The sequence below is a fragment of the Canis lupus genome, chromosome 22 (genome assembly GCF_011100685.1).
Source record: "Canis lupus familiaris isolate Mischka breed German Shepherd chromosome 22, alternate assembly UU_Cfam_GSD_1.0, whole genome shotgun sequence".
Classification (NCBI taxonomy): Eukaryota; Metazoa; Chordata; class Mammalia; order Carnivora; family Canidae; genus Canis; species Canis lupus.
In genome coordinates, this window is record NC_049243.1 from 39,382,364 (window position 1) to 39,403,157 (window position 20,794).

The window sequence follows — 20,794 nt, forward strand, 5'->3', positions numbered from 1 at the left end:
GCTTTCTTGGGCAGCCCGGGTGGCTCAAGGGTTAACGCTGCCTTCAGCCCAGGGTGTGATCCTGGAGACCCAGGATGGAGTCCCGTGTTGGGCACCCTGCATGGAGCCTGCTTCTCTCTTTGCCTGTACCTCTGCCTCTCTCTCTCTCTCTCTCTATGAAAAAATAAATAAAATCTTTAAAAAAGATATTGCTTTCTTGCCCCTGGATAGTAGATTTAGATGCAAAATCATTCTTGGTTACTTTTATGTATTATAAAAGCCACTTCAAAAAAAAATAAAAGAAAAGAAAGAGAAAAAGAAAGAAAGAAAGAAAGAAAGAAAGAAAGAAAGAAGAAAGAAAGAAAGAAGAAAGAAAGAAAGAAAGAAAGAAAGAAAGAAAGAAAGAAAGAAAGAAAGAAAGAGAAAACCCATTTTCAAACATTGAAAAAGCCTAGCTAAGATTAGTGTCAAAATTATGATCTATTATCCAATATAAGCATGCCCCCTTCTTTGGTTTGGGTCTGGCCTGAGAGTTAATTATCAGGGCATCAGTGAAATAGAGCATTGTCACTTCCTGTCACTGCTTTTCCTCACCTGATTGTGCTGCCAGCTTCCCTGATGGAGAATGGGGAAGGAGAGGAGACAGCGGAGTGGGGAAGTTGGACTGGTATTTTTGTAATCCACCATTGGTGTCTTCTGCATGGCAAATATACTCAAATTTCTATTTTTATTCTTTCATGGAGTACATTGTGACTTATCTGAAGCAACCTTCCTCTGACCTGGAGACCTCTCACACTACCATTTCCTTGCAAAGATGTTATCCTTTCAAGTTAACCACTGAAGACACAGATTTTGTTTCGTCTATAGAGCACAGAAATGTAGCATAGCCTCCCACCTGCAACAGGTCCCTCTGCTCTGCCCCACAGGTAAATCTAGCCAAACCAGTCTAATACTTTGAAACTTTTCCAGACAAAAGAAGATATGAATGTGTCTTTGCCTTGATTGAATTCTCCAGAGGGACAGACCATATGCTCACAAAACCCCTCTCAGCACTTCTCTTCTATAGCAACCTAGACAAGCCAAAAATTTTTGACTAAGAAAGCATCTGGCTAGAACAGAAATGGCAAAGTTGCATCCTTGGAGACTGCCACCCCTTCTGACCCCATCAAATCTCTTGAAACTCCCTGATTTAGTATTGAAATAAGGAAAACTCTCCACCTGCACAGAAAGGAAACATAGGTAAAAAGCCAAAGGCTGAAAATCGTTTTCAAGTCCAAGACATTCTCCTCTCTCAATCTGCTGGGTCTTTAGTCTTGTCCACATATACTTAGAGGTGTGTGAGGATGTAAAGATGGCAGGCCTGGTTTTAGAACACCTTTCAGCAAACACTAAATATGTATTTTGTCTACATCTTTGTGCTTTTCTTAAAAACAACAACAACAACAACAATTTTCATCCTTTAGCATTTACCTTCTCAGTTTGGAGAAGCAATAAAATTATCACAAATAGCAGAAAAGATATGTAGTACTGTCACTTAATCCTCAAATTAACTATATAATTTAGTTTTATTTTTCCTACTTTTCAGAAGGAGAAATTGACACAGGAAATGTGAATTACTTATGCATATTTATTTATATACATATCATGTAGTAAACAAGGATCAAAAGAGACTCTTCAGCTTTTCTGCCAAGAAGATAATAACTTAGGATTCTAAAATCTTGGATTGAAATATTAACATCATATCTCTGAAATATGAAGACCTATATTAAAGATATGTATAAAGATATATATATATATATATATATATAGTTGTTGTTTCCTTAAAAATCATGTGGTCTCAAAGTGAGTTCTTGTTTTAATGTATAAGTCATTCACACAAATGAAAAAAATTGAAACTTTTTTTTAAAGATTTTATTTATTTATTTATTCATGAGAGACACACAGAGAGAGGCAGAGACACAGGCAGAGGGAGAAGCAGGCTCCATTCAGGGGGTCTGATGCGGGACTTGACCCAAGGACTCCAGGATCACGGCCTGGGCTGAAGGCAGGCGCCAAAATGCTGAGCCACACAGGGATCCCAAAACAAATTTTTAATTTATATATTGAATCTGGTCTTCTTTGAGGATGTGCAACTCTTCCTGACTTTAGAGATGTCCTTTTCCATACTCTTACATATGCTTTCCTCTAAATATAAAAGAAGAAATATTTCCTGAGGCTGTGATAAATGCATTTAATGATAACCAACTATAATCTCATTTTATATTATCTTCAGAAATGAGAAATTATAATTTAATAATTGTCTGATTAAATATTTTGGAATTATTCTCCAAAGAAAATAAAGCATAATGAAATAATCTGTTATAAAGTTATCTGTAGTCAAGGTATGTAGTATTGCTTTGCTTTTTTTTTTTTTTTTTTTTTTTTTTTGAAGAGGGGTTGACATTTAATTCTGAAAGGCTGTATGATGGCCAATCTAAGGGAAAAAAGAGAAAAAAAAAAAAGTAAATCCAGGCATTATACATTCTTTGTTCACAAGAACTCAATGTTCTGATCTGAAATACTCACCACCCACTCTCACATGTCACCAAGAAGAAAACGTCTGCTGCACTGCTAGCAAAATACTTGTTCTGCTAACCAACAATCATTTTTTTCAGAAGCCCTAGACAAAGAATAATATAATTTATACCCTATTTGAGCACATGTATTTTATTTTCATTCAATCACTACCTTATTTAAAAACATGAATTTGGGGGCACTTCAAGGTATTATGCTTTGTATTTCCCCAATGATGCACTAAAAGCTGGTAGCTTAATATTTCATATTGAGAATATTTCCTTCTCTCAAAAAAGGATTTAAATATCCTCATATATCTAAAATCAGAGGGAGGTGTGTGACAGGAACCAGCCAGGACTTACTGTCAGAAGGTCTCTGTAAGATTTCCAGCCCTGCCACTTAACCACCATAGATACTTCACAAACAGAAAATCTTTTAGAGCTGTAATATCTTCATTTGGAAAATGGAGACAGCAATAGTTATCTCTTGGGTTTACTCTGAGTACAAAATGATAACACTTTTACAATTGCTTTGCAAACTACAATGAATTTGGCATTATTAAAATTTTTCAAAAAAGTAAATCACACAATTTTCAATGTTTTGTTAACTATTTCTGGATACTGAAGTACCATTCTGTGTCCTAAATCAACAATGTACTAAATGGTACTTTAGCGGTCTATTTCCAGGGAATAACTCTCACATGGGTATTATCCAGTTGCATATAATGAAATGTGATATATAATCGAGCATTACACATCTAACTTATCATCTGGGAAATTGGAATTGTCAGTCCCTGAGAAAATAGTTAAGACCCATGCTTCCACAGAAATATATTGAAATTCATTTCTTGAGTAAAGATACATGTGGGAGAGGCAAAAGATAAAATTGCTTTATCCCTTTTTTTTTTTTATGTTCAGGAATGAAATCTAATTCCTGGAAGAATACAGTGTAATGTGTAAGGAACAACACAACTGTTGATGCTTGAAAATGTTATTTCAGCAGCAATTAGAAAATAAGAGAACATTCTGAAAAAATGCTCTGAAAAGTAAGTGTTCTAAGAACGACAACAAAAGAGGGTCTATTTAAAAGTATGATATTTTATGAATTACTAATTAAAAGGACTCTCAGCCATATGAGGTTTTAGTACTTTGTAGAGTTCCAGCCAAAAGTGGGTTCTCTGAGTAACCAAACATGTGTATATATTTTTTCATAACTCTCAAAATTAATAGGCTGTCTCCTAGAACCATGGACAGCACAAGAGAGACGTAGTCATGGAGTGACTTTAGTTCTATTGCAAGTGAATTAGGCATGGCTACAAAGGATTGGGTTGAGTTGCCTCTTGGTCTTCAGTGATTTGCTGTAATTTAACAGTACAAAACATAAATAAATTTATCTATGGCATAAATAAATTTATTTTGTGTCACATGAGGAATTTTTTTGACAACTAAATTAATTAAGCAAAGAAGCAGTTTTCAAATTCTTGATGTTTTAAACATAGCCTAGAGGATCCCTGGGTGGCTCAGCGGTTTGGCGCCTGCCTTTGGCCCAGGGCGCGATCCTGGAGACCCGGAATCGAGTCCCACGTCAGGCTCCCGGCATGGAGCCTGCTTCTCCCTCCTCCTGTGTCTCTGCCTCTCTCTCTCTCTCTCTCTCTCTCTTTCTCTCTATGTCTATCATAAATAAATAAATAAATCTAGAAAAAAATCTAAAAAAAAAAAAAACATAGCCTATAGTTCAATTTAATCAAACTATTTGTTTCCTATGCTTATTAGTTTGTTTTTAATGTATATTTTGTGTTTCAAACCCAGTAATTTCCACTCAGATCATTCATCAGGTTTTCCAGGAAAACAAAATGCATTCACTCTTGGTATTGTACATTCTATGGGTTTGGATAAATGTATAATGACATGTATCTGCCATTAGAATAAAATATACAGCATTTTCACTGCCCTAAAAATCCTCTGTTCTCTGTCTATACATACTTTCCTTCCCTAACCCCTAGCAACCACTCTTCTTTTTACTGTCTCCATAGTTTTGCCTTTCCCAGAACTTCATGTTACTGGAATCATAATGTATATGCCCTTTCCAAATTGGCTTCTTTCATTTAGCAATATGCATTTAAGCTTCCTCCAAGTGTTTGCATGGCTTGATAGAACATTGCTTTTTAGCACTAAATAATATTCCGTTGTCCAAATTGCCACAGTTCATTGATCCATTTCCCTCTGAAGGACATTTTGCTTGCTTCAGAGTTTTGGTAACTATGAATAAAAGCTGCTACAAATATCCGTGTGCGGGTTATCATCTGAACATCGATTTTCAACTACTTTGAGTAAATATAAAGTAGGCTCAATGGTACGTTAGGATCTTTTTAATTTTGTAAGAACAGTCTGCTCTTCAGAATTCTATTTCTCTGTTTTCAAGCTCTTTTTTTTTTAACTTTTCTTACATTTCTTTTTAAATAAATAAAATAATGATTTGTAGTGATAATTTTCTTGGCCAAATAAAGCTGATATAAAGATATGGATAACAATTTAAAAAGTCTCCCAGATAGTCTTTAGGCTAATCTTATAAGTTTGAGATCTCTGAAACATTAAGTTCTCAAGTTTATAAATTCTCATTCAAGATCTTAGGAAGAATGAGTTTTTTTCTCTTTCTTTAGTTTTATTAAGTGTCTCACTATAAATGTCTGAGTTGGTTTTCCAAATATTAAAAAAAAAAATAACTTGTCCTGAATCCTTCACTACAAGCAGAAGAAGTTACAGTTATATTACCTGTTTGATCTTAGTTTCTAATTATTTATGATCATGCCCATGCCAAAGGCCTACTTATGGATTTTCTTTCCTATATTCATATGACTAAATAACTCACTGCCGCTAACAACATAGTAAGACAGCCTAGGGTATAATATAGTCTTATCACCTGTCAGCTAACATGGTCTTGAGCAAAAAAAAAAAAAAAAAAAAAAAAAAATAGTACCTACTTCAAAAGATTTTTTGAAGAAGTAATTAAATTAATACTTGCCTAGATTGCTTAGGACAGTAGTTATAACACTTAAAAGACCTAAAGAAAGATTAGCTAGTATCATTTTGCCTTTTGTCAGTTATTATTATTGCCTTTCCTAGTAATAGAAAAAACTTAAATACACTTTGGAGCTTGTACTTGGTATGGGTTGAATTGTGACCCCTTCCAAAAAGATATGTATAAGTTCTGACTCTCCATACCTGTGAATGTGGCCTTATTGGAAATGGGGTTTGTAGATCTAGTCAGTTTAAAATAATGTCATAATGGGGGGTCTTATTCCAATATGCCTGATATCCTCAGGAGAAGGGGGAAATTTAGACTCCCTGGAAAGAATGCCATAAGAAGACACAGAAACACACAGACAGAAAGAGAAAACAGCCACATGCAGATTGGAGTTATACTGCTGTAGCCATGAAATGCTGAGTGCCACTAAAAGCTGGAAGAAGAAAAGAAATACCCTCCTCAAGAGGTTTTGGAGGGAAGCATGACACCAAACAACCAGATTTCAGATATCTAGACTCCAGAACTGTGAAAGACTAAATTTCTGTTGTATTAAGCCATCCAGTTGCAGAACTTCATTATGGCATCCCTAGGAAAGGAATACAGTCACTGAATCTTGTCACTGAATCTTGTTCATCTGTCTCTGCTTCACCTGAAGCATTTGTATCCCAAATGGTCTAACAAGGAAGAAAAAGATGAGCTTTCTACGTATGTCAGAAATCTGTCTTCTGATATTCTTTTACATTTTCATAATGCCCAGACCCCCTCTGCAATCTGATAAATGTTTTAGAAACTATACCATGGCTCACAAAGTCTACCTTAGTAGGCTGAGTACTTCTCTTCACTGCACCTCTGTCTCTGGCACTGAAAAGTGCATCTAGAATATACCCATTTTCATGTTGAGATCCATCACATTTCTCAACAGGTTTAGAATTAATAAAGGCTGAATCTCACCACTTGTTTTAATCTCATTATGGGGGAGCTAAGTGTCAGCTCCCTATTGTTCAGTCATTGCATTCCCCAGAAAGTTCATTGGCCAGTATTCAAAGAGAATCTGATCCAATTTACTCTGGTATGACAGCATTCTCACTGTTGCTGCTCTAAAGATCCTTAACTGTTTCTCACCGAGTGACTTACTAAAATTCTAAAAAATAATAAATAAATCATAAGCCTGATTGCCTGTTTCCAAGTTTTTGATCATTCTGCTCTATTTACCTCTAATACAAATACTCAAGTCCCTGCCTGCCCAAATTTCATCTGATTACTCCTACTCATTATCATGTTTCACATTCTATATTCCTCTGATTTCCATTTTCATTGTGACCTACAATCTAGAAATCTCTGTATTCAGACATGGCCACCAAGTGTCCCCAAACAATTACATAAAAGCATACCTGGTCCTCTCAGGGGTAGTTCATTTCCACCAACTGAAATGGTTTTCCACTAGTGCTTTGAAGGGAGATGTTCCTGGTTCTTACTTCTGTAAATTAAGGGTTTGGCTCCCTGGGGGAGGTAGGAGAGATGGGAGAATGGGGTTTCACCTGTGGCTTCTCTTCCCTTGTTGTAATCAGCCCCGTAAGAAAAGTTTCCCTAGACTCTCTGATCTCTGTGAGCTCCTGGCAAGAAAGCGCCCTTCCCTTTCATCTGGCCCTTAGTGACTTCTCCTTCCCAACTTTTATCAATTTAACATTTGAAAGCTTTATCTTCTTAATGGCTTATAGGGTCTGGAAAAATCAGCCCCAGGTCAGCAAAATCTTGGCCTTCTCTCTCCCCAGGTTTCAGTAATTACTCCATACACTGTGATTTCAGTTTTCTAATATTTTTTTAGGAGAAATATCTAATTTTCCATTTGTTTGGCTTTTTGTGAATTGTCAGCGTCAATGGGGATCTTTCCAGCTCCCTGTTCTCCAAGCTGAAACCTAGTTGTCTGGATTGTTTTAGAAAACTACGTGAAATCTATTTCTTAAAAAATTCTTCTCCGGGATCCCTGGGTGGCGCAGCGGTTTGGCGCCTGCCTTTGGCCCAGGGCGCGATCCTGGAGACCCGGGATCGAATCCCACGTCAGGCTCCCGGTGCATGGAGCCTGCTTCTCCCTCCTCCTGTGTCTCTGCCTCTTTCTCTCTCTCTATGTCTATCATGAATAAATAAATAAATCTTTAAAAAAAAATTCTTCTCCTACACAGTTTCATATGGACTTATCAACACTATACATAGCCCCTCTTAATCTTTTCCAATGCCTGTGCTATCTTGTATAGTTAATAACTCTGCTACCTACTTTTAAAAATAATATTATTTCAATCTTTTGAGAAAAACTAGTACTCTCATTTCATCCAAGAGCCTCAGAGAAGGTTTTGTTTGTTTATTTGTTTTTTATTTTAAGTTAGGCCAACATTGATGATTTATTGGGCAAAGTTTAATAGTAATGGAGGCATTTAATCTCTTTATACTTTTAAGCCATATATTATTGTCATTGTGCATTTGTATTTACTTCTCCTAGAATTGAAAGAGGATTTTGCCTCCTTTTGACCTCAGAAGATGGATTCTTCTTTCCAGCCTGTCTCTGGGCCAGGCGGAAGACTCAGAGGGCAGAGCATCCCCTGATGGAAACTGAAACTACCCCCTCAAGCAGTAAGGACTGCCCTGAGCCAGCAAGATCCTGCCCCTCTGGACTTCAAAACAGGGATCCTTTGCCCACCTGGACGTTCTCACACACCTTAGCCCCACATTTTGCTAATTTCAACCTGGAAGTATTTGGGGCACTTTGGAGATAGTCTTTGAGACACTAGTCTGCCTTCTTCCCGGTGCTGGCCTCAGTGAAATAAATTCCTTTCTTGTTTCACTGTCAGTCCTTTCTCTACTTTTGAATTTTGTCCATGGTGGGTGGCCTGATCATGATCTGTTTGGGATCCCCAGCCAGGAGCTCTTGCACCCCTGCTAGGGTGAAACACCTTTGAGGAAAGGCATAATTCCAATTTAAAATTCTTTCCTATGCACTGTCTTCTACAAATGAAGTATTGAATAGTTATTGAATTTATTTAGAGTACTCATGAATCTTTATCAAAACCAAAAGTCCCAATAACAGCTACTAAAAAGAATATTCATTCCACTTTTTCTGCCTATCTTTCTTTTTTCTAGTGCAAACACCTACGAGATTGATAGGCAAACATTTGATAGAACTCAAGTAAGTTATATATATTGAATATAATAGATGGCATTGCAAGCATGAAACAATCCAGTATTCAGTAATATTTAGGCCATATTAAAATGTGGTTATCGCTACATGGACATCTAGCACAAAATAAGCACCAAGAAAATAAAGAAATTTATCTAATCTACTCTAATTTTTCTTAATATCCTTTCACAAAATTATCAAAGTTAGCAACACAGATATCATCAGAAAGAAAATTTTATGATGCAGGTCCTTTCAGGTCAAATAACCCTACTTGAAACACAATAAAGAGATTACAATCAGTCAAAAGGCACCTTAAGTTCAGGCTATAAATTAATGAGGGTAAAAAGGTTAATAATAAATAAGAGAAAGGAATAAAGGGACAGATGGGATGACAAGAGAAACAAATTTCATTTCATTTCTATCAGAGCTAGACTTCATCCTGTTCTTCTAGCATTCTGCTTCCTTTCTTGTTCAAAACACAAATAATGAAACAGATTTGAAAAAGATTCATAAACTGATGTTATGTTTGAAAAGCTCTGTGATGATGGTATATCCAGTAATGGAGGTGGGAGTGGGCAAAAACGATCCTAGAAAAAAATTATATTTAGAGAAATAATGTGGATATTTTATATCAAGTGTAAAAAGATGTTGCCCAATTAAGCCACCTTTCATGGCATTCTAAGATCAGATTTATTTTCTCAATACTGATTCCCAGCTATTCTTAATACTTATTTTTGTCCCAGGTTCTTTCTTTACATGAAAACGATTGAGACAAATAATTTGCTTACATGGAAATGGGGTTGTAAATGTTTCTAGTCTTGAAGATTTCCCAGATATGTTTCTTCCTGACTTCTTTATTTTTTTTCTGTTGGTTGTCTACAATTTATATTTTTATATCTATTAGAAAAAAAATTAGGCAATGTGTAACATCACATATGCTTTAGATGGCCAAAATTGTTTGCATATTTAAAAATCATTTTTTTCTCTCTTAGAAGCCAAGGGAAAGTGAGAATTTTTTAAAGCCCTAGTTTAAAGAAAAGAAATACAGTTACTAGAACAGAAATAACCTCTACATTGGGAAGAAAATGATACCTAGAGTATGACTGAAAAATTTCACTTGGAAACTCTTAGTTGTAGGTCAAAGAGGATCTCGTGAAGTATCAATTCAAATTCATAGAAAATAATCCCATACATGAAAATACAAAATGGTATGCCACCTAAGGGTTACATGAAGGGGGATCCATCTGGCTTTAACACAGGAACCAAAAGAAAATTATTTTTTTCTTCTTAGCCATGCTTATGTTTGTTTACTTCCTTCTAACTATAAAAGTCCTGTGCTAGTGGTTGCCCTGCAATGGTCTTTTGATTCTTCAGGTCCCCAAACATCTTAGCACTTGATCTTGCCTTTTCTTGCCTCCTTTTCTTAGAGCCTATAGTGCATGGTACTACTCTGTCTGGAGAGCTGTTGTGATTAGGCAGGTATTCTGAAACCAAGATGGTGACACGGGCCTATCTGAGTATTACCATTCTCCTAAGCAGAAATACCCAAGTTTTTGAATGCCCCCAATTCTGCAGAGGCAGCTTATAATTCTTAATGTTTCCAGACAAGCCTGCTTCTGAACTCTTCCTCTCCTGAAAGTTAATTTTGCTGAAACTCTTGCAAAGAAGTTTTATGTTATGATTCAAAATCTGTAAATCCATGTTTATCCATCTCAGCATAGTCATTGTCCAGTGACATTTTCAATATAACTGAAATGGTAAATGGGTGTATTTTCAATATAATTATGGATATTAGTTCTGAAAACATGTTTTACTGGGTTAAAGACAGCCTCTTATAAAATTCTATCAATAAAATCAGAATGGAACACGACAAGTAGATTTAAGTTTTAACTGTACTGCTGCCTTAATACTCATGTGTAGGCATTAGAACAGTGCTTTCATGGTTTCACCTTCCCAAGCCCATCTATGTATATTTAATTATCACTGTATCTCTTTAGCCAACATTAATTTGCATCTTTAAAAAGGCCGTTCCTTTTCCTGTAAATGCTCTTTTCCATCTCTCAACATACACCAACGTACGTTTTTTCTTTATTTTTTTCAATATGTATTTATTTCCGTTTCTGAGCACCTGTATTAAATAATGTTGGCATGACAGTTTAGCTTTTCAAATCATTGTACTGTTAGTATAAAGATTGTCACTGTTTGGTTTTTACTTAAATGATAAGGAAAGTACCAACCAAGAATAATAATGCCAGTTCTTCAGTAAATATTCACTCACTCAAATTAAATCCACAGTATTTTGTTGATGAGTGTCTGTGTAACAAGGATAGTTGTCTTTTACTTTAATTTTTGTGCATTTGCTTTCACTTTGCACTCACATTATATTCCCGGCAGAAAGACCTATCAAATACTGGAAACCAGGATCTGGACTCAAATTTGCTTTCCACATCCACATGTAATGTATTCATATGTTCTTAATAATCATTCTCTGATAGACTGAAGAGAAGTTTTAATATAGCCTGGCACATAAAATTAAGAATCAGGAAGTATTTGGGTTATTTCCCCCAAATTTGGGTGAAAATCATTTCATCAATTTTATTTATGAAATACATACTTAGTGCTTCTTATACTCCAGGTAATGGGCTGGGTGCACAGAATATAACCATGAGTAAAATATGACTCTGCTTTGGGGATTCTATGGTCTGGTAAAAAAGAGAGGATGAATAAAAATATTTACAGTGTTGTGAGGCAGGTACCAATCAGTTTTTCTAATGTGCTGTGGGAAGCAGTGGAGCAGATGCATGTCCCTGAAGGCATCAGCAGCTCCTCTCATAAGAGACACCTAAAGAGAGATCCCTGGGTGGCGTAGCGGTTTAGTGCCTGCCTTTGGCCCAGGGCGCGATCCTGGAGACCCGGGATTGAATCCCACGTTGGGCTCCCGGTGCATGGAGCCTGCTTCTCCCTCTGCCTGTCTCTCTGCCTCTGTCTCTCTCTCTCTCTGTGACTATCATAAATAAATAAATAAATAAATAAATAAATAAACATCCTCTAAAAAAAAAAGAGAAAAAAAAAAAAGAGAGAGAGAGACACCTAAAGACAATTCTTTCTTGCATAAATAAATTGGAACCTCAGATTTCTTGAGACTCATGTGAAACCAAAAAGTTAGATTTATCTTTCTTACTCCCTGATAATCCTTTTCCATGCCTAGTAGGTTACCTGGAACATATGGTTCGGAATAAATATTTTCTGAATACAGGTTTATTGAACAAATAACAATGTGAAAAGCCTTAAAAACCCAGTGTTTTCAAAATAGTTAACTCACTTCTAAACATGACATGAATGGCCATAACATGCTTTATAATTGTTATTTATCTCTCAGTGTGACTGCTATATCTTTAGGTACAGAAATATTAACGGATTTGATTATGGGGTACTGCATCAGAACCAATTGAGAATGCTACATAATATTTGGTATGTGTACTGCAATATCTTTTTTGCATTATATATGAAAATAAATACTTTAAGTAAAAACCATAAATAAATTTTAATAATATTAATTAAATGTAAGGAAATTATATTTATTTTATATTATATATTTATAAATCCATTATTATATATACATATTTTATATACATCTATGTATACATGTATATGTGTATATTTATTTTATATGTAATATGTATTGTACTTTGAAATCCATGTGGCTCAAAGGGACTAAGAAGATAAAAATTTGTGCTGAGTGAGTCATGAATTACAATTTGCCCAAATAGAACATTCTTTGAATTCTCTTCAGGAATAGCAACTCTTGCCACATCATTTTCCTGCTAGTTCACAGCTGTCAGCTTCAAATCCAGGATCAATTGCAAGATGGGTTCATACAGCATAGAACATTCTGAGCAAAAATGAGCAAAAAGACTGTTAAAGAAGGCAAAGCTGCAGGTATTTTAAAAATTGATTTGTAAGTCAACTGTGGTCCACTTTAGGGGTATGCATATAGAAGCTGATGACAAACTGATGCCTCTGTTTACCTGAGAAACACAGAGACACTCAGGGAAAAGTATTTTACTTCAGTTCAGTGGCTTTATCATGAAGCTTAGATATGAATGATAAAAGGTAATTTTATACAGCTAGTCACTGTTTTCCTGACCATCTTTTTTGTCAATGTCATATCTGTATCATCCCAATGTTTACTGTAGATAAGAAAATGCACCAATTTTTTATTTGATGGTTTTTATATTTCATTTTAGTATTTTATCTAAATGAAGTATTGATTTCCGATTTTAGAAAATTGATCAAATAAAACCACTCTTCTATTTGTAAACATTAATTAATATCATAGCATTTCATTCAAAAATATGTACTTTGAATTAGACTCATAATATCCTTAATCTGAAATTGTATTAATCTAGGAAACATTTGTATTTCCTTTGCTGTCCTCTTCAGTGACAAATTTTAGGACACTCTCTCTAATGGACCTTGTCTGTACATAACTTATTTAGATCAAATACTGGAGGGGTTTTTTCCTTATGTAATGGAATTTGAAGATTTCATTTTCTTTTAGCAAGTTACAACTGCAACTTTTCTTTAAAAAAGGAAAAACAGAACTAACTCCTTGGGTCCTTTAAAAAATTAATCTTGAGAATTCAATTTCTTTTACCTCCTAATGTCTTAAATTTCAATCATCTCTTTCATTTTTACAGGACAAGAACAGCAGTTTTCTTTAAATTGCTAAGTTCTATCTAGTTCAATACATTTTCTACCTTAGGCTTTTCTTGAGCATTCTATGATTACTAAGTTGTAAAAAGAATAAAAAGGCACTTTTACTTCTTGGCTGGATGAAAACAATAAGTCATTGCACTCTGGCTTACTGTCAACCCTTAGCAAGGAGGTACAAACAGCAATTGTCTCTTGTGATCCAACCTGACACCTTCCATAGATTTCTAAGGTCAGCTAAAACATCACCTTATTCCCTTTTCATGTTGCATCATTTGTAGGCTTAAAATTTAACTTAAATATGATCTAAATAATCCAACCAAATACAAACCCAGAAAAAAATGTTTCATTTGAAGGGTATATTTCCTTATGATTTTTAATAGGTAATAATATGGCAAAATATGAAATGGAAGGTAGAATTTAAAAAAAAAATAAAAAATTCTCTATATACAGCTTATTAAAAAACTACAATCATATATTATTGACCAGTAACTTGTCACTATTTTAATGCTACTGCAAATAGAGTTAATGTAACTGAGATATGAAAATGGAACTACAATATGCAAACCCTGCTGATCAGATATGATATAGTGTAACATCTAGTAAGAGCAGTTTGTTACATGGAAGGTATTAAGAAAGCATACAATTTCCCTTAGATGATGTATCATGCTCATAACTACTATATATGAACTTATGTGATTATTTCTTATCTACCAACTAAACAGTAAGTTTCATAAGAGAAAAACTGTTTTAGCATGATCAGTATTTTATCAGGACAATTCCTAATGGTGGAGAGTTCATAGACGATAAATATTTCTTCAATGAATAAAAGAGCCCTGAAGAATTTGATCAGATTGCTAAGGGATTTATAAATTTTGCCATATTGGAAAACATCAGAGATACTGAGTTATGTATTCTGGGAAAAGTTAAGGGAAAGGTACGAAAGAACCCATAGTAGTTTGCTAATGTTTGAAGTTATATAACAAAAAGACAAAAATGGACTTGTTTTAGTCTCTTCTAGTGGTTAGAACTGTGATAAAACACTAGAAGTTTAAAAAAAAGATAAACTTCAAGTAAACATGAAGGTTTCCTAAAAAGTGGGAGGGTTTACAATTTAATAAGCTAACAAGAGATGTCTATCAAGCTCCCAAGCAGAGACCTACACAGAGAAAGAATATTTACCAGTTCACTCCAAATACATTTTCCAGATTAGTTGTGAATCTGAATTATAAGAACATCCATAGCATGCGGGCTTATGATTCGTTGATGCCATCATCTAATTCCAAACAAGAAAAGGAATTATTATAATTCACCAAACTTTTTAAACAATTAATTGACATATTCAAGGAACTGAATATTTTTAGTGCATATACTAAAAAACTTTTTTAGAGCTTATTTAAAATAATTATATAAAGTAAGAAGACTTCACTACAAGAAAAATCAATTAGTAAATCCAACTGTAATCACACGTTTAGTTAAAATAAGAACTGTCACCTTGATGGTGTTCTGATTCACTAGTGAATCACAAATATTTTGAGTCCATTCCCATGTCTCAGACAAGGGTCCTGAACCCAGTCAACATTTTCTCCCACAATGGTGCCCTGCCTGATGCATTTGCTAATTGGTTCTTTTCATCTACTGATTTTTTTTAACTGGTGACATTCACAGCCTGCATCACTGGCCCTTACCTTTGAATAAAAATAATTGACAAAAACGCTTGTGTGCAACTATACAGAAGGCACTGCTGTAGCCTCTTATCATTCTCATGTCCTTCTGGAGCTCATATCGCTGAGATATATTTTGCCCTGCCTCTGCCACTCAGACTTACAATCTGACAGAGACTTGTTTCAAACTGACAACCTAATTTCAGAGGAATGATGATAGATTGTGCTTTTCATATTTCCAAATCAACTGAATTTTCTTCATCAGAATGCCTATATAAGTTTGATCGTAGTGGTAGTGATTGTGAGGTTGTGGTAAATAATACTGCTACTGGTCAAATAGGTCGGTGCCCTTGCCTCAGTGAACCTGCAGGAAACCTATATTTCTATGCCCCTGAACTTGAACACTGTCACAGGACTTATTTTCAGCAATGTATGAATGGAAGTAGTCTTTGTCAGCTAAAGCAGACATTTTAAAAGCCAGTACATGGTTCCTACGTCCTGCTGCCACAAATTTGCAATGTTTCTAAAAAGAGGCTATTCCGTCAGCCTTGTACTGAAAGTAAAGACACCATACAACTGTAATTCAGACAGAAGTCAACCTCAGTTTGGTATTCAGAGAAAATTATCTGTCTTGTTGTGAGCCACTGAGACTCAGAGATTGTTTCTTACCACAGCATGTCCTGCTCTATGCTGATTTATACAAAGCCATAAAGCTTGAGACTTTTTTTTACCCCACAAGTATAAGAACATTTATAAACGAATCGTGTCTGGCATTAAAAACAATGTGGAGAAGCAAAGTGGGCAGGAGATTCGATTTGAAAAATATGAAAGAGAAGTCCCAGGGTAAGTCCAAATGAATTCAACTTTGGTAGCGTCAGAAGTAATTTGTAAGCAACTTAGTGTAAAATGTGTAATCACCTTGAATGAAAAACAGGAACTTTACTTGCTAATTTATGTGGTTTAACCACTGAATACATTTTAAGGAGAAGAGGACACGTTGTTGTGGATAAAGATGTTAGGATGAGGATTTTTGTCTTTGGGAACAGAAAGGAAGTGACAGCTTTTAAAGACAGGAACAGGAAGAAATAACAAAATTTTGAAATGTGTTGCATGAACAGCCTGGATGTGGGAGAAAATAAAAAGAGTAAGGTTTGTTAGTGATGCCAAGGTAAAGTGATTGAAAAATGAATATGCCACCAAATGGCGAGAGGGGAAAAAAAAAAGAACACAGATAAGGAAAGACAGATGAACATAAGAGGGATAGAGGATAGCAGATAACTTTTGCTTGTGTACAAGCACTTGGCATAATTAGCTTGTTGCAGCAATTAACATGTAGTCCATCCTCCTCTCCTTTGTATCTGGAAAAGAAGAAAATGTCACTGCTTGGTATCGCTTTGAAAGGATTTATTTAATTAGTTGTGCAGTCAAAATAGCATAGCATTTCAAAGAATCTCATGAACATATAGTTTATAGATAAGTAGAAATATTTTAAAAAATTGATGAAATAGGGGCGCCTGGGTGGTTCAGTCAGTTAAGCATCTGATTCAGCTCAGGTCCTGGGATGGAGCCCCACATCTGGCTCTCTGTTCAGTGAAGAGTCTGCTTCTCCCCTGCTTGTGCTCTCTCACTCTTTCTCTCTCTCTGTGCCAAATAAATAAATAAAATCTTTAAAAAAATGATAAGATACTAAGAAATCATCGATCTTCATTATTTCAAGGGGCACCATTTCAAAAACATCAGTAGGGATGGGTAAATTGAAGATTTTTTTACTATAATCTGAATTTACCTGCATAATTCCTCATGTGGATATGATAGTTCATATTTTTATTTGAATTTAAACATAAATGTTGCTTCAAACAAGAGAGTAATAGCCAGAGGTGCAAAATAATAGCCAGAAGGGGAAAAAGTGAAAAAGACTAGTATGTCTTTTTATGACTAGGATTTCATGACTTTATTACATAAAAAAAGCAATGCTAAAAAAACAATATGATTAAGATAGCAAAACAGATTAATGAAAAGTTTATGACTACATAAAGATATTTCTAGTAAATTTGTGATAGCATGTTTTACTTTAAAAATTTATATTTAAGGAATGATTTATACTTCCCTGTTTTAACTGACATTTATTTTTTTCTACTCAAATATACTAAGTGGATTTATGCTAAAATTACTAATAGTGTATAAAAGCAAATTAATAACAAGTTAATAGCACAAACAATGGATAACTCTTGAGATTCTACTATGTATTAGAAATTTCACTCTCATTGTATATGCATGTTCTAATTTAATCTTCATTAGACTCCTTGAAAAAAACAATGTATTGGTTACATGTTTGGACTCTAGACTCAGATTGTTTATGATTGTTTTACTGTTCTGTTTTTTACAACTGGGATATTTATTTTTATAACTAAATGCACTATTTATATTTTATCTTTCATCTTCAGAATTCTCTATAAATGGGGGAAAATTGTGCAAAGCCCTTAAGTTATTGTAAGAATGAAGTAGCTAATGCAGAGATAATTTGACATACAAATAATATTAGCTATTATTACGGTCCCCACCCATTCAAAAAAGCAGACTCTAAGATTAAGAAAGGTAAATTCCTTTCTCCAAAAGTGTATAACAGGTTATACCTTTCATATTCAGATTCCAGGTCTATGGACTTTAAAAAGCAAGCTCTTCATTATAATTAATTGTCCCATTTAGACAATCCTGACCTTGAATAGTTAATTTCTATTTTATACATTTTCATAGGAGTTCATTTGGAACTTAACAATCCATGGGTATCAATAAAGGATGGCTACCAAAAAATGTCCTCCCTGGGCACCTGGGTGGCTCAGTGGTTGAGTATGTATGCCTTTGGCTCAGGTTGTGATCCCAGGGTCCTGGGAACAAGTCCTGTATCAGGCCACCCGCAGGGAGCCTGCTTTTCCCTCTGTGACAGTGTTCAAGTTCAGGGGCATGTGTCTGCCTTTCTCTGTGTCTCTCATGAATAAATGAATAAAATCTTAAAAAAAAAACTTCTCGCTGCTTCCTAAAAAGTTAGAATGACTTTATAACAGAAATGAATATATGTAATATTTGTATTTTCAGTGTGTTCATATATCACTCCATATACACAAATAAATGCATATTATGAATAACATAATCTTTCTAATAACCCATAGCCTCATGATCAACATTCAGCTTCTAAAAACTGAGACCCATGTACCAATTTATTGCAAAGCAATATGTGTTTCTAGAATAAGTTTGGAACAAATTGTGAATTATCTAAATGCTGACTTGAGAAAATGGATATAGGGATGCCCGGTGCCTGGGTGATTCAGCAGTTGAGCTTCTGCTTTCGGCTCAGGGCCTGATCCCAGGGTCCGGGATCGGGTCCCACATCGGGTTCCTTGTGGGGAGCCTGCTTCTCCTTCTGCCTGTGTCTCTGCCTCTCTCTGTGTCTCTCGTGAATAAATAAATAAAATCTTTAAAACAAAGAATGGATATATTTAACAAAATGGTGAACATAAAATGAAAATATCTGTTCTGATCCTTAAAAGAAATATTCTTCTGATTTCTGAGCTAGTATACAGATTTTCTGCAGTTTAGATAAAAATGATTTAGAGGACAAATATTATTCAATATTTTCAATTTGATTGCATCTGAACTCTATGAGTTACTCATTACTATATTTATTAGTGATAATATATTGATTATACATGCATAACTTAAATTTATACATATATGATACATATTCATATGTAAATGTAATTCATACTTATTTAATAATTGTTTACTTCACATGAATTCTGTACGCTGGATTGAAGATATTGTGAATAACTAATTTATTATAAAGTAGAGCCAATGGAGAGGCTCCTGGGTCCCTCAGTGGATTATGCATCTATCTTCGTCACAGGTCATGATCCCTGGGTTCTGGGATAGAGCCCTGGGTCAGGTTTCCTGCTTGTCAGGAAGTCTGCTCCTACTTTTTCCTCTACCACTGGCTCATGCACTCACTCATACTATCTCATAGATAAATAAAATATTTAAGAAAAATAAAACATAAAATAGAGCCAATAGCATAATAATGATTACAATTTTTGTATTTCATTAATTTTCAATTTACAAGTTTTGAATGTGTCACTTTTTTTAAACTGTATTTATCTATTCTAAGAATGATTTTTTGCAATAGATTTTATGATATGGCTCTTGTTTACCTTGATATATATATAATTTTGTTTTCAATCCAAATAATAAATATATTTGATTTTGAAAGCCTTGAAATCTTGTTATTTTATTTAATGTTTGGTGTTATAAACAGAAGAAAAATAATAATGAGTTATATTATCTGCTCAGGAGAACTATATGGAGTAATATACATAATTAAAATGCAATTTTATAAAAAATGTGCAAATATTCAAAGTTTGCTATTATTTTTACATGGGTTAAGGGTAAATTAGTCCTATCAAAGAATTCCTCTGAAAATAAACATTTCGAGATGGTATGCCTTAGAGTTCTATTTAAATTACTAAAAAGAGTAAACACAAACAATTTCTTTCAAATATTAACTAAATAATGCAACATGTAGCTTTAGTAGTAAAAAAGCAGAACTGAAAATATATTAAATGTATTCTTTTTCCCATTCATATTAAAATATGTATACTATACATTGGTATACTATACATACATCATAACTTGATGTTATGTTGTTATGATTTGTACACACAAATGATGTACAGAGAACTCTATTACTGTTATTCACAGTAATGGCGAGAAAATCCTCTGGAATTTTAATTTTGAGAAGAAAGGTATTTATTAACACTGCTTAATCATTTCATGAAGTAAAGATGGAGCTAATGGAGAACACTGGAAAGGGATTAAACATGTCTGAAAGGAAAAAAAAAATAGCTATATAGTTTTAGTGTCCTAGAACAAGAAGAATGAAATATTTATGAACTGGAAGTTATGTCCATCACATTTAATACCTAATAATTTAGCAGAAAAGCAACTAATTTCTACAATTCCGTGGACTTTCTACTTTTTTTTTTTATAAGATTGATTGATTGATTGATTGATTGATTGATTTTAGAGAGAAAGAGTACAAGTGGGAGAACAAGGGGAGAGAGAAAGAGACTCTCAAGCAGATTCCCTGCTGAGCACAAAGCCCAAAGCAGGACTCCATCTCACTACCTGAGCCAAAATCACAAGTCAGAAGCTTAATCAACTGAGCCACACAGGAAACTCTGAGTTTCTGCTTTAAATACAGATATAAAACCAAGTGTCTTCACTAGTAGCTCCAGCTATTGTTCAGGACCAATCACATGGGGAACCTATATAATTACACACATATGTGAGTGCACATAGGAAATATATGTATATCATTAATCTGTGAAAGAATATTAAATTAGTATTAATTTTCTTTGTTATAACAATTACTTATTTCAAATTGTTACTTTTGCTTTTTTCTCGTCCAATTTAAATTTTGTGAAAATTAAATTGTGCCTAACAGGTTTACCTGAAATTTGTCAAGACCAAGAAAAATAATCCTTCTCTTCTTCTCTCTCTTTCTCATCACTTTAACAAAAAACTTGAAATCGTATTATAAACTTTAAGCCCATTTTTCTTTTTTTTAAAGCCCATTTTTCATTACAAGTTTCAGGGAATAGATTTTCAAAGAATTCAGAAATATTACTAGGTTACAAAATGA

The 20,794-nt window shown here is 34.3% G+C and overlaps 1 long non-coding RNA gene across 1 annotated transcript; it reads right to left on the minus strand.

Moving 5' to 3' along the window:
* Positions 1–1,975: 1,975 nt before the first annotated feature.
* Positions 1,976–16,694, minus strand: LOC102156659. The gene is made up of 4 exons (XR_005376448.1): positions 16,021–16,694; positions 14,621–14,714; positions 2,545–2,638; positions 1,976–2,163 (listed from the first exon to the last, which is right to left on the minus strand). It is a non-coding gene; the product is annotated as an uncharacterized LOC102156659 (long non-coding RNA).
* Positions 16,695–20,794: the final 4,100 nt, after the last annotated feature.